General features: G+C 41.6%; 1 protein-coding gene across 11 annotated transcripts in view; it reads right to left on the bottom strand.

Moving 5' to 3' along the window:
- The window catches only part of EHBP1 (EH domain binding protein 1), a 230053-nt gene that overhangs the window by 198059 nt on the left and 17115 nt on the right, over positions 1 to 14879 (bottom strand). The window lies entirely within an intron of this gene.

The raw sequence follows: 14879 nt of genomic DNA, 5'->3' as shown, positions 1-14879 counted from the left end.
CGGGACCCAAAAAAAACCATCAATGCAAACTCTAGCTTGAATTTCAAAGCAAATATACTGAAAAGGTACTGCTAAGTAGCAAAGAAAACAGGCAATTTCACTTTTTCGCTCCCAAAGGATTTTTTTCCCCCTTACTTAAATACCCCAAACAACAAGAGAATCAAGTCCTGTATTACTCCTCAAAATCTCCTTGCATGACCACAAACAGATAAATCAGCGCTTCCTCAATTTTCTCTCAGAAGGACAAGCATGCCAAAATTCAGTACAGCTCTCTAAGCAATTGTTTATTTGGTATTTCTAATGAATGCAGATGGAAACCCTCAACAAAAGACACTTCTAGTACAAATTATGTTCTCTTTAAATTTCTTAAGATTTATTTCTTGGTTAATAGTTACAGCCCTCTTACTTCTACCTTACTAGTTTTACAATTGTCTCTGAGTTATTTTTGATATTGACCTAACTTCCAGGCTTTTCATTTTTTTGGCCCACGATACACTTCCCATCGTATGACCACATTTCTGGTCCCGCTTCCAGGCCCATGACCCCTCTTTCCGGAGACTCCCGACCCTCCGTTCTGGCTTTGTTTCCTAGCTGATAACCCAACTCCCATCAGCAAGCCTGACTGCAAATCCACCCACAAACCATCTTCAGTGGAGTTCACATCTCTACTTAAAAGCACTAAAGCTGTGACTCTGCCTGGAATAAAAAATTGCTTCTTGGAGTTTTGACACACTGGTGTAAGAATCCCTGCATTTGTAGGGCTAGCAGCAAAACCTGTTTCCTATTAATAAGAAATATGAGGAAAAAATGGATGTTACAGAGAAAAAGTCAAGATACAACACACTCAAATCATTCATTAAAAGATGTACCCCCAAAAAATTCTTCACAAGTATTCCAAATAAAAAAAGCAGTGTTCACACTGCTAACCTAGTATTTCATCACAGGGAGACTGTATCTACTTCATAACAAACTTTTTAAATGAAAACCCAACTGGTTTAACAGTCTGAGAGCTCATTTTAAGCACCAAAGTATTGGCCACTGTATTATATACCTTCCCATGGAGCTGTTCATCATTTCCGCAGGCTACAATAAAACTAATACATCACCTTTGATTTATATTTAAACACCACCAACTAAAGTTCTTCTGAAAAACAGAGTTAGAGGCAGATCCTGTGAAGGAAATGAGGACATTGGCTTTTACTTGCTATTCTATATTGCACCTTACTCCTTTAATAGATCCCTTAATTTCCAGGTTGGGATAAATGGAAAGTGAAATAATCATTTTAAACTGTGCAAATTCACTCTTATGGCTTGTTTAGGTGACCTAAATCGTAGGTTGGCTCTCCTGCAACAATCTCGCTTGGTGATGAGGTCATCTGTGGTACTTTGGAAGCACTTTGCTCACTTGGTGGTGTGCGTGTGTTCGGCTCTCATCTGTCGGCATACATCCTCAGTCATTTTGATGGGAGCTGTGTTGGTGCCACCAGAAAGAAAAACACCCCCAAGCAATTTCCTTGAAGCAAAGCAACCCAAACCCATGCCTACAATAAACAATTTTTTTTTCTGGAGTTATTTCACTTTGCATAAATTGCAAAATTTCACTTTGAATAAAGCTGACTTATTCTCATTTCAGAAACTAGCTTGTGAACCAAATTTAATTTAACTTGGACTCATTCAATCCTGAGCTTGCCTCTGAGAACAAAAAAAAATGTCAAAAGCAGGGGAAGGTGGGGGAGGGAAGGAAAAAGGAAGAAGAAAAAAGTTAAAAGAAAATGCATTTCTGCAGTACCAGTGGCTACACTGCAGACAAACCTCCCTCCGAGAGCAGGACTCTATCCTAGGAGTCACACAAATTGGAGCTTCAGTAGGAAAAGGCAGGACAAGGCCTGCAGACGTTAAGGGGAACAGCACAACCACATGCTGCCACCAGCTCTCCATCTCTTCTCCCTCTCGCCTAAAGGTACACAGTGCTCAGCAGCATGTCTGTTCCCTGTTTCTTCTTGCCAGGGCTGCCAGCCACTTTAGCGGCAGTGGCCTTGGCCTGCTCAGGTGTACAGGAACACCAGCTATCAGAAACATGTGAGAGACAAAAAGACATTCTTCAGGGTATACTTAGTAGATCATGAAAACATTGAGTTCCAAGACATGGATATCAAGAGTAAATTTCCAAAAGTTTTCATTAGAAGAGCACTCAGGTCTCCAGAGATTCCGTGAGGGAAGCTAAGAAGGATCGTACCCAGGTCCCTTCCTTTCCTGCAGCTCCAGGTCAGGTAACAGTGTTGTCCCTTTGCCCCTCCAGACCTGTTCTCATCTTGTCTTACATATCTTACATATCTGGAGAAGAGAAGGCTCTGGGGAGACCTTATAGCCCCTTCTAGTACCTAAGAAGGTCCCTTCCACCTTGGCATCGTGAGTGATTTTTCTTACAACAGCACTGAATCATCTCCCCAGGCTGGAAAAGTGAAGCAGCACAGCAGGCTCCATGTGGTACCAACATCTAAACCAGGAGGCCAGCCCCAATGGATATGGCCAAGAACTGCTACACACGCATGCAGACAAAAAGGCCACCAGAAGCAAGACAGCAAAGCAAAGCAAGGAAGCAGGAGCGTCAGTACCAAAGTGAGTTGATTCAAAGCAGGAATGAACCCACACCTGCCTTCCTGTAACACAGACACTTTTTCATTATGGGCTACTCTAGAAGAGACCCATGGCTATGCCAAATGCCTCAAAAAATGAAAAGAGTAAAAAAAGAGGCTATACATAGACACAACACAGTTATTCTGAAAAATTAAGTAGCAGCCCTTGTCTGTCTCAATGCAGAAATCCTTCCAAGTCTGGACAGAAAACACAAATCAGAGCAGAGCAGTAAAACATGACAGTCATCTCCTGTGATACTGGTATGCGCCTGTCCCAGGTTGGTAATTGACCTTACATTTAATTCCCTTTCTTTCATTTAATTTTAAACCGTGCCATTGCTTGCTTGGCTTTACAATGCCTGTCAGATACAGTTGATGCTTCAATGCAGTTCTCCAGCAGGAGCTGCGTCTGTATCACATACACACAGAGTTATCACCAAGCCTGGATTTATTTCCCAATTTGAAGAACTCCCTCTGCCAGGAATATAAAGAAATACACTAACATGAAAAAGCCAACTAGAGTCTCAATTCAGACTGAGAAGACCAAGCCACGCTGTTAGAAGGGCATGACCAGCACTTGCTCCCGTAGGCTCTTCCACCAGTATATTTATTTTGTTAAGTACCGAGTATACTTTGCTCCTTCAGCTTCAATATGAGAGAAATCCACATTCAGAGGTACTTTGCCAAAAGAAAACGAGGAAGGTCATCACAATATAGAGACAGAAAATTTAGCAAAACAGAATGGGGAGAGAAAGGAAGAGAAAAAAACATCCCAAAGGATAAGTTTCCCCACTAAGTATACCACATGCTTAAATGAAACAAAACAAAAAGAACAGCAGTTTTTCTAAGGGATTTTCTTCAAGAAAGTCACAAATCCAACAATTTAAAAATACCTCCATAGAACTGTTTTACAAACGAGGCCAAGAGCAACTTTCTCTTCTACAATCTGTTCATTGCTCTTTTATGCCAATATACTTCTCGAAGAAAATGCCCAGCTCATATTTTAATCGGCAAATTTGCATTCAAGGTTATTAATGATGTCTCAGTGCTAGGAAATGGCGAAACCCACATAATGCAATTTGCTCATTTAAAGCATTTAGGTAGTATTTCCTACTTCAGACTTCTCCCCTCCTTCAACATCATAAACCTAGGCTGCTCATTAACCAACAATAAAAGCAAATAAAATCCCTGCTGAAGAATTAGGCTGAAGATCAGTTTTAGCATCCTTCATAAGTTTACTTTGTAAACTTGGGGATCATCCCAAACTCAAACAAGCTGAACAAATGCTAATGGTCAGCTATTAAAAAAAAAATAAATTTAATTTCCTGTACTGCATGAACAACATTTCTCATTCTTTTAGACGGTCACTTATTCAGCTCCAGCAAAGCCAGTATGTTTAAGGTAGGGTTAGTGGTATGTTATTCCTTAAGACAATGGGGTTGGGGTGGTGGAAAGAACTTTGTTTTAGCCAAACAGAAGCATCTCCACGTTAAGTAATTGCTTCAGTCTATACAATTCAACACCACCAACCCTTCAGTGGGAGTTTTCAATACTGTACTGGGCTACTTGGTGGTGCTTTGTGTTTCACCCGGCACCAGTACGCAGCACTGCCAAAGCAGGGGCAGCCCCCAGGGAGGGGGAGCCGAAGGAAGCCAGCAGCAGCGGGGCATCAGATGCTGCTGCCAAGAAAGGCAGGGACCCAGCCGCGGGTACTGAAGGACCCAGCTTGGAGCCAAAAGATCATGTTTTATAAAGCCTACCATAAACTTCTATTTGCTATTTACTCATTTTTGACTGGTTCACAAGAAACTAATCCTGAAGAAAGGCAAACTTATTTTATTATTTACGAGTGAAACTTACTCAGCAGGGAAGATTATGATTTCAAATTTTGTGGCTCAGAAAAAGAGTTTCATTGCTGCCCTGTATACTAAGTAACTAAAATGAGATTTAAAATACAGATTAATAAAACATCTATAATTCAAAACCATGCCTGCTTTTTCTGTCAGATGGAAGCCATGATTCTGGTACCTTCAGTTCGCCCATTGAAACAACTGATTTTAAAAAACACAAGACAAAATACTGCAACCAGACTTCGCCATATCCACAATTATTAAATAAAGTAATAAAAACATTCCACTGACTGGAAAAAGCTATGTCATCTGCTCATCACCTTATATGCCATAAGTTTCACTGATTGAAAAGGAGATTATGCAAGATTCAAGGTCTTCTGGGGTTTGATCATTCCAGGAAATATTTGGCACAATATTTTGATTACAGAACTCTCCAGATATCATTTGGGAGAAGACATAAAAGGTATCAGTTTCCTGTTAGCTCTTTTTTGTAAGCCTTTTAGTAGAAGCAGATAACATTAACCAGGACCTATTTCTCCACCAAATGTACTGCTGGATAACAGAGAACTACAAAAGCCTTATGTTTAGAATCTGTTGCTGGAAAGAACTGCAAATGTGCTTAACTTTAATTATGGCCACTGAAGCCAATGGCAAGACCAATTACTAACAACCCTTTGGTGAAAGGAGAGAAAAGAGGTAACGGTATTTGTTTGTAATAAGGTATCGTTCAATTTAATTACATTCAGTAATCTTTAAATGCCTGTAATACAGAAGGTACCTTTTTTGTATGTACACAGACACACTAGAGCCTGCATGTTTGTTTTGGCATCTAATTGCCTATGTGTTAGGGTTTGCCTTCTTTTTATTTTTGCCCTTCTTTTTTTTTGGTCGAGCTTGTTTTATTCTTACTGCATTTGATTTGAACTGCATTAATTATTTCAGGCTGCTAGATTACTCTTGTGAAGCAAGCCTAAAAGAGTATAATTAACAAGAGAAGCAGCAGTGTTAGCACAATAGCATGCAGATGCACTTATTGAAGGATAAAAATAATTACTTGAGGACTAATGTCAAAGCACTTCTGATAAGATTTTTTTTTAAAATAACCTTTTGTCCCTTCTGCATTGTGCATACCAGCATGACAGGCAAGGTTTTCATTAGGAACCAAGCCTCCCTCCCCACCAGCACACAGCTTTCTACATGACTGCTGGAATGCTATCAACACTCTCTAATGATCTCTTAAAAAATAAATGCGATTGGTTCTACACCACCATTAATTTGGGATGAACATTACTTTTATCATTTTACAGATAATTACTTTGAAAAGCTCTCTTTGCGGCGCAGTCTTCTGCACTGGGACCTACACTATGCCATGTATTACCATTAGCCAAGGAACTAATCAAGCAACAGCCTTTCGCAAGCCTTGTACAAAGTTTTTTTTTCCCTTCAGAATTTCCTGTTGGTCACGATCAATGAAATTCCACAGCTGCCTACAACTCCAGGAAGTGCAGTCGAACCACCACCGATGGCTTTAAACAAGCCTAGAGATGCTGGTAAGAATGACGTCATGCCTTGATGCATTTGCCAAATGAGCCCTCTCACTGAGCGAAGGTACAGCACTGATTGCAAAAGCTAGAAACATTAAGAAAAATACAAATGCCGCGCAGATAAAACCCATCTGAGCTAATTATAAGATGAAGTATGTTACAAGATGGAACACATTACAAGATGAAGCTTTGCATTTCAGGAAGGGGTTTGGGTTTTCCTTCTCACCTCCCCTTCACTCCTGTGGTGGAAGTTAAAGGTATTCAAAACACTCTGTACCTAGACATCGCTCAGTGTAGTTGTACAAGATGCCAAGATGCATCCACCAGCAAATTAAGCCTGTCTGCTCCCACTTCTCCACTGCAAACTCCCGCGTAAGGCCTGGGAAGAGACTTCTGAACCATCTCACAGCGGTACCACATCAGGCTGTATCTGAATCAAAACAGCAGTCTCACAACCTAACTCACGCCAGAATATGCAGCAAGCGCCTAAAATAAAACAAAGCTTGCTCTTCCCTGACTGCAACCATCCAGTAGTCTTAGCAAGGCTGGGAAATTTCAAAAGAGAAATCATTCAAACAAGCACAGCAAAAGGACACCATAGCTGAGATCCTTCCACTTCTGCGCCTTTCTACATTTAACACAGAAAATTCCTCCTTCACTTCCTCCCACCAGAGGTCTCTACATATTTTTTCAAGACTACACAAGCTGTCAAATAACCGGGATTTTCCTTCTGAACTGAATTTTAGGCCTTTTTAATAAATCTGCAGCTAAGCAGACTGGCTTCTACAAGGCTTACATTTCAAGATTATGCTTTACTTATCAAAAGAAGCTCTAGTCTGGCTTTGCTTGGTTTAAACAAAAAAGGGACAAAGCAAGACACTATGACTATTTTACAAGTGCCGTCAGACCTACCGAATCTGCACAGTATCTATTTGCGAGGCTGACCATGGAATGTGTAGTATGTACCACTGATGACTTGGTTTTCTTAAACCAAACACAATCAAAGTTTGCAGAATGAGCTGGATTAAAAAAAGCCCAAGTTCATTCATTATTCAGATCAAGCAATAAGGACGGATTCAGCTTCATTTTTCAAGGAGTTACTGCAGCAAAGAACCTTGAGCAAAACAAATGACAGGACTATGTAGCAAAATCTTTTCTTAAAGCTTTTTGCAACAGACTTTTATATTGCAGAATACAAAATATAATACTTGTCACATCTAGTTGCCCTCCATGCAGAAGCTTTCTTTGCCTGATCCAATGGAGAGGTTAAGAGCACTGCACTAAAAGAAGGAAGTGGATCTCTAATCTCACTCTCCTATAATCATAGACACTCCCTAGACAGACATTTACTCGAGCAATGCTTAGTCCACACACTTACACAACACATCCTACCACACCAGGGAGGTGTTCTTTTTTTCAGAATATTTAGTCTTCCACATTTCAACAATAACAAATCAGTGTTTTTAAAGAAAAGCTTCCAGTTTAGAGTTGGTAGGTTGCTCCTCCTGAGCGGCGCATGGTAAGAGCAGGCACCCTGCAAACCTGCTTGCACAGTCCGCCCTGTCCCGACTCATGGTCAGCTCGCTGCTCCGATCCTCTCCCCTGCAGAGCTGGCGCCTGACAACTGCCAAATCAATAAACACAAACTAGTCAGAAATCAAACTCATTTTCACCTCGTACATAACAGTGGATTTGAAAGCTGGCTTAACAAGGTGAAGTGCTAGACCATCTTGCAGCCCAGAAAGCCAACCACTTCCTGGGCTGCATCAAAAGAAGGGTGGCTAGCAGGGCGAGGGAGGGGATTCCGCCCCTCTGCCCCGCCCTGGGGAGACCTCACATGGAGTACTATGTCCAGCTTTAGAGTCCTCAGCACAAAACAGACATGGACCTGTCAAAGAGGGTTCAGAGTAAGCCACGAAGATGATCAGAGGGCTGGAACACTTCTGCTGTGAAGACAGGCTGAGAGAGTTGGGGTTGTGCAGCCTGGAGAAGAGAAGGCTCCAGGGAGACCTTAGAGACCCTTCCAGTCCCTAAAGGGGACCTACAGGAAAGATGGGGAGGGACTCTTGATCAGGGAGTGGAGTGATAGGATGAGGGGGAACGGTTTTAAACTGAAAGAGGGGAGATTTAGATTAGATATTAGGAAGAAATTGTCTACTGTGGGGGTGGTGAGACACTGGCCCAGGTTGCCCAGGGAAGCTGTGGCTGCCCCATCCCTGGAGGCGTTCAAGGCCAGGCTGGATGGGGCTTTGAGCAGCCTGGTCTGGTGGGAGGTGTCCCTGCCCATGGCAGGGGGGTGGAACTGGGTGATCTTTAAGGTTCCTTCCAACTCAAACCACTCTGTGATTCTATGATCTATTTGCTGTGAAACACAAGTGCTGAACACAGACCTCCACACACCCAGCCTCCACTGCCTGCACTTCCTTCAGCAGACGAAGTGACCAGCGTTACCTGTCCTTCTCTTCATCAATTGCCGTGTTCTCTGTGGTGTAAAACAATAAAAGAGATTGACAACAAGAACCAGGGAAACATAGTTTTAGCAAAATGGAACAAGTAAACCAGAAATTTTGAATTCAAATTCCAGCTGCTATCCTCACTGATTATACAGCCTTCAGAAAAGTTTAAGCAGACACTGAGCAGCATCAACCCTCCCCTTGATTTTAGTCATCCATGACCTACCTATACCTCTATCTATAGACCATACCTCCCTACAACAATGTATGCGCATTACTGAGGATATCTTAAACTATTGTGTGCTATCCCTTCTTATTTTGAAGCACTACAAGTGTAAATGTTAGATGTATTCTCAAAATAAAAAGTGCAAAAAGCATAACTAAGAAAACCCTCTTGGACTGACAAATGCTGCCTGAAACTGAGCTTCAACCCATCAAAAACAAATGCCCACATTAAACAATATATTTCTCTACTAAAAATATGCAAGAGGCTTGTCAGCACACCATTGTCAATTTTAATCAAACCACATTACAAAACAGATCCTATTCCATTTTGCTTTTTTTTTTTTTCCGAATAGCATTCGAACAGAAGGTCCTTCTGTTTTGCAATCTGGAAACAGTAGAGGAAAAAAAAAAAAAAATCATTTTTCTGCAATTCTTGCAGAACAGAAGAAAAGTGTGCATCTTCCGCCAAAACTACAGTGCAAGAAAACGGATCTATTCACGATAGAATCTTCTTCCTCTAATTTGTCTAAAAGAGATTCAAAAGAGATTCTGCACAGCAATTAAAGAAGAGGATGATCTTCGTTGTTCTTACTGCCTGGGCAAGTTTCTTTTTCACACACTGATAGAAGAATGACGATTCATGAGCCGCAGGCTGCAACACACTGCCCCACAGGGATTCCAACGTCCACGTTAGGACTTGGACAAAGCCAATCGCAGAAGCGACAGTGCATTAATGCCTCCATCCGCCTCCTCCCTCCTCTCCTTGCAATCCATGGACTCATCCTGCAGGAATTACAGTTCAGTGTGGGCAGCAGTAGGAGAATCTGGCACCGCACATCTTTCAAAGCTCCCTTCCAAACCCACAGCACCAGGGTTTTCTTGTTTGTTTTTGTTTCATAAGGCCATGTTTTGGATTACACAAAGCAACTTCTACCCTTTGAAGATGTACAGAAGTTGTGAAGATACTAAAGGTTTCTGAGTGGGCAGCAAGTGCAGAATTATACCAGCCTCGAGGGTTTGTCTAAAGAGAAAGTTCATATCACCTACCTTAGGTGCCTGGATTGTGGGACCAAGATGCTTATACAGTAAGTAGTGTTTTTAATTAAAAAGACTGAAACCTACAAAGAGCAAATGAGTGCTGACACACACAGTAGTCTGCCTCTTCAGTACTTTAAGTCTGAAAAGTTTGAATATATACTTGAAGCTATAAAGACAGCGCAAACTCTTGATTTGCTCTCCAAAGAAGACTATACCATGACACAAGTATGTAGTAAACTAAGGGGCGGGTCTCTGGTATGCTGTGTCCATACAGGGAGCAGCCTGGATGGGCTAGTATGGTACAAACTCATACTCAGTTTTCTAAGTGATAACTTTACCAAGCCCTAAATTAATCCACATTTGTCCTGAGACATGGGCACTGCTGGCCCATGCACAATGAGCTCTCCAATTAAAGGTTCCTCACCTGTCAGCAGCCTCCTTTTGCTTTTGCAAATTAGTATCACAAAGAGAAAACGTGACATGCTGTGCTAGCTCCTTTCCCTGATCTCTACCCAGGAGACCAGGCTTTGCAAATACTGTCAGGTGTTCTCCGTCACAGCCATAACGGATATGGTATCAAGAAGCATGAACTCACTTTCAGGGAAGAAAGGGATTGAAAGATGAGATCTTGAACTGCTTTCTCAGCTCTGATTGTGGCATCCCCTTGGCTGTATGACCAACCACAGGATCATCAATCGCCTGTTTTCAGCAAAGGACCCGGTTACTGGGAGGAACACGTCTCCTCAATAGCTGGGGCACGGATGGAAGTAACACACCTCTCTGCCACCCTTCAGAGGCACGAAACTAGAAGATTTTGCCAACTGCAATAATGCACCAGCTACTGGAAATCTCTGAAGCAGCCACAGCGTCAAAACACCGCAGAGAAACAGGGAAACCTTGCATTTAAACTTGTGTCCCAGCCAAAGTCATACACTTGCATGCTAAGCAAAACAAAAACCCCCAAAGCCCCTGTAGACCTCGTCCTCTCCAAGCTTAATGAGACCTTCAAAATGTAAAAAACCAGAATAAGTCAACATGATAAATTTTGCAGCAGTAAGCTATACATGGATAGTTCTCAAAATTAAAGCTATGATTGTCTTAGATGTTAAGAAATAAAATATTAATTACCAGAGTTACAAAATTTTTGCATATGGTTTCAAAGGAACTGGCGTAGGCCATTAGAAACTGCCACTATCCTTTCCCATGAGTCGCCCCATTTCATTTTGGTGGCCTTTCAAGAGCTGCTGTAAGATGGAGGTATCGCCATAAGAAGTGACATTATTTGATCAGTATTTATACCTAAATAACTGTTCCAAAGGATGCTAATTTAGAACATCTCCTCCTCTTCCTGCTCAATCTGTTTAATTAAGTTGTTACATCGCTTCCAAGCTGCCTCCTGAAACAGAAGTTAACACTTCTGATTACAAAAGTCAATCTCAAAAGCGACACCATTTATTTCTATTTATATATCTCCAATTATTTTCCTAGAATTGTACATCCAAAGTCCAAAAATGTGTATCATTTTTAGGAAGTTAAACTGTCCGAGCCTTTTAATTAATGCCCCCAAAGTCACACCCCTGGCTCATACCCAGCAGCAAGTACTGACTAAGAAAAAAAGGCATGTTAACTCATGGATGCTCAAGAGACCAAGCAAAACCTCCTGCCAACACTAGGGGCTGGATATGGTAAACAAAACAAAAAAGCCAAAAAGTTTCCTAGCTGAAAGATCTCTATTTCTATTTTGAAATGTAAAAAAATGACCTTACAGCTTTTAAAAATTAGAAAGTATTTTGAAAATACCAAAATTCCTAATTTGCAGATACAATTGATGCAACATTTTTATTTCAAGGTCAAAAAAACCTTAAAACCAGCAACAACTAAGGACCTAAACGGATTTTGTTTAGATAACTAGATAACTGCTGTTTGTAAGACGCCCAACAGCAATCTGAACTAGATTGTACCTAATTATTTCAAGATCAGCTAAGGTGGAAACTAATGGCATATTTAAAATGACTGTTTTAAAGCATGACTTTTGATTTAAGAAAAGCAAACAAACAGAACCTACAATATAGGTGAATTCATGCTGATGCTGAAAATGCACAAAGAAATTACATCTTTCAGCCAGACACAGTTTCTTTGGGGGTTTTGTGTGGTTTGGTTTTTTTGTTTGTTTAAAAATAATCTTATATATATTTTTCTGCTATAACCTGATCTAGCTTTCACTCAAGTCAGACACTCCTATAAACAGAGCCCTCAGAGCCAGGTCAGCCCTTTGTTTCTGCATCCCTACAGAAGAAACTAAGAGTAGCGGTCCTTAACATTTTTTTTCAGTACACCAAGCTGTATCTACGCTCCTTTGAAAAGCTTACAGCTGGTTACTAACATTCAAGAGGAGGACACTCCTCAATGTACAAAAGGGCATTTGCATCCTCTGAATTTTTTGAGATACAAACTGTTAAAAATGAACACCGGCCTATCCTTGCTTACATTCCCAACGAAGACATATAGATACCGCCAGTATCAGCTGTTTCCAAGTCTTAAATTGAAGCCTTTTGCTACCCAAGTCACACACCAAGTTTGTAACTGGAGACTAAACCCAGTCACTACGTTGGCTACCATGCTGCCCTCTCCCTTCTTCCTGTGCTGTCATGGTCGGTATTTTATATCAACTTAAAATAGACAGAACCCGTACCCTCTCCATCCTATACTGAAATGCCTGATTGTGTTTTAGCCTGATGGCTGCTTTAGTTAGCTGATGGATCTTAGCGTGGGGTAGTTGTAAAGTAACATCTGCAGCCACAGAAGAGACTCCGGGATGCTGTCCAGATTTTTTATTAAGTGGATTTGATGTCTTGCAGGCTGGATTCCAGTCTTGTACCATTAAATGAGGCAAAGGGATAAAGAGACAGAGCCCCTCTATCCCATAGAGCACACAGCTTAAAAGATTAAGTAATTTTGTCTCACCCTAGATTTCAATTTTACTCTAATTTAAAAAATTTTTATCTGTAAACACAAATGTGTCTGGTGTGAAAAGCAGTTCTCCTTGGAAGCACAAAGGTGAATAAAAAGTGAGACTAGATTGGTTCCTGGAGCAAAATACACTTTTAATCTTGCAAAGTGCTGAGACCCATCCACTCAAAGTAAAAGACAAAGCCTCTCGAAATTACTGCAACACCTAGTTGTTCCAAGTGAAGTATGGTGTCCTTACACTGCAAGGCAAAAACCTCCTACAGATTAAATGCTGTGGGACCTGGCACTAAATGAGGATAAACAGGAGGAAAAATTTTAATTTCAAGCTTTTAGAAGGGTATTACAGTAAATGAAATGAAGATAACTTACTGTAAATGACTAAATTTCAAATCGGAGTTTTAATACATTTGCCTAGTTAGGGTCAAAGAAGCCTATTGAATAAAATCCACTCTGTAAACTAACCATCAAGGGAACGGGAATCAATTTTAGCTGTGCAGAGTTCACACAGAGCACTGAGGGGGAAAACCAGTTATGTGCAGAGTCATCAACAGGGACAATAGAGATGCGTGGGCGCACAAACTCCTTGGATTCTGCAAAATAAGATTTTCCACATATTTTAGCGTATTTGATATAAAATGCACTTTTCATCTTTAAAACAAACCAGGCTCAAAAGTTGAAGCCTGCAAATTTTTAACATATTTACTTCTGGAGCATTCAGACGGAGCAGCAGCCTTGGCAGGGCTGGCACTGCACACGCGTGTGCTTGCCCACACTCCGGCAGTATGAGCACATCCAAACGACAGGCAGGAACGCTCAGGAAAGTTAAGATGACGGGGCTACCGCAGTGAAGAGCAAATCTCCTGAATGAGAGCATTCACGGGAGAGTTCAACATGGCTTTATTTATGCACTTCATGCTTTACATCAGCTCTCCTTAACTTTTCCAGTCTCTGAGCATAGACAAGACCTTACACAAAACACTTATCTCAGCTTGATCTGTTAATTTAACCTTGTCTCTTGGGCTTTGACAGATGAGTGCTGGCACATCTAGCTCTTGCTGTCTAACACGTTACCCCACGCAGTACCGACACCTTCTCAACCGCTTTTCTTCCCCGAAGCCATCCACCAGAGGAAACATAACTTCTGTCATCGGTGCTGCAGTTCTCGGCTGGACCTGACCTGGACCAAGGCAGACAGATGAACGAGCAGGCTAAAGCCTTTAACCCCCTTCATTGCAGGAGAGTCAGGGCTCTTAAATCTCACTGATCTGGCTGAAAAGCTAGCGCTCAGTTTTAACATATAGAGGGTTTGGGTTTGTTTGTTCTGCAGCCAGACAAGCAATATAGTACCAAATGAGGTGTGAATTTACTCATTCATTTCAGTGCATTAATGTTCAAAGATGCTTTGGGTCATGGAAACCCTCAAACTCCAAAGCCAATGAAAGTAAGTGTTTTGGAGAAAATTATTAAAATGAAGTGTAAACCAGAGCCAGATTTTTGTAACATCACCTCACAACGCTGGAACAATGCAAAGAAACCTTTAAGTTCCCCAAAAGGGGCAGAACAGGATTCCTCGTGGCAGAACGTGATGTGCTTCCACTCATGCATGGGTAGCAAAACAGCTCCTATAAGCTCTCAGCTTCTGCGACATCCAGCCTCTGAGTTGCAAGACCCTTCCATAAAGACATGCATTAAATTCATAGTGTTCAAGCCACATCTGACGCATGCAGCCTGTCCCCAGCAGCATGTGTGGGCACACACCTCCAGCTTTCCCCAAGGCAAGCAGACCAATGCGTGTGGCCCTTGTGCCCAAGGGACAGCCCTCTGCCACCGCACAAATGAAGCATGGCCCTCAGCAACAGGATGGCAGGTGGCAAGCAGAAATTAGGGCCCAGGAGGGCATGGGACACTTCCTGCTTTACCTAACATAAATGAACCTCTCCGAGTCCAAATGACTCCAGGATTTGAAGACAGATGCAGACTCCCTCTTCTCCTCAGCCGCAGTCTCCCTTCCCCTTCTTAACTCTCCTAAGACACGGATAGAGACTATGTGTGCTCAGGGACCTTACAGCTGGAACGCCCAAAGCAGGGAAAAAAGGTTCAAACAATCAAAGAAAAAATATCCATAAGGTAAAGATGACACGTGGCCAGCTTCATCACATAAAT

Source organism: Chroicocephalus ridibundus, chromosome 3, assembly GCF_963924245.1.
Source record: "Chroicocephalus ridibundus chromosome 3, bChrRid1.1, whole genome shotgun sequence".
NCBI classification, from domain to species: Eukaryota; Metazoa; Chordata; class Aves; order Charadriiformes; family Laridae; genus Chroicocephalus; species Chroicocephalus ridibundus.
The sequence above is the reverse complement of the archived record's forward strand: the minus strand, read 5'-3'. Positions and strand labels throughout refer to the sequence as shown.